This window comes from Ceratina calcarata, unplaced genomic scaffold (genome assembly GCF_001652005.2).
Source record: "Ceratina calcarata isolate Rehan_Ccalc_2016 unplaced genomic scaffold, ASM165200v1 scaffold45321, whole genome shotgun sequence".
Lineage (NCBI taxonomy): Eukaryota > Metazoa > Arthropoda > Insecta > Hymenoptera > Apidae > Ceratina > Ceratina calcarata.
The window spans coordinates 1-212 of NW_017169283.1; the positions used below are offsets into that span (position 1 = coordinate 1).

General features: G+C 36.8%; 1 non-coding gene across 1 annotated transcript; it reads right to left on the reverse strand.

Annotated features, from left to right (window-relative positions):
* Window positions 1-3: 3 nt before the first annotated feature.
* On the reverse strand, window positions 4-75 carry TRNAD-GUC (transfer RNA aspartic acid (anticodon GUC)). Its single transcript has one exon. It is a non-coding gene; the product is annotated as a tRNA-Asp (tRNA).
* Between the last annotated feature and the right edge of the window lie 137 nt (window positions 76-212).

A 212-nucleotide genomic window follows, 5' to 3' on the forward strand; every position in this document is an offset into this window, starting at 1 on the left:
ATTCTCTCCGGCGGGGAATCGAACCCCGGTCTCCCGCGTGACAGGCGGGGATACTTACCACTATACTACCGAAGAAGATGACATACTGTAAACCTCGTGTATCTGATAAACCATATGCTCCATTTAAAAAAAAAAAGAATTTTTTCAGTTTTGTACATTCCCATAGGTCCGATGTGTATTTTTAAAATAAATTTTTAAAAGTAAAAAAAAAA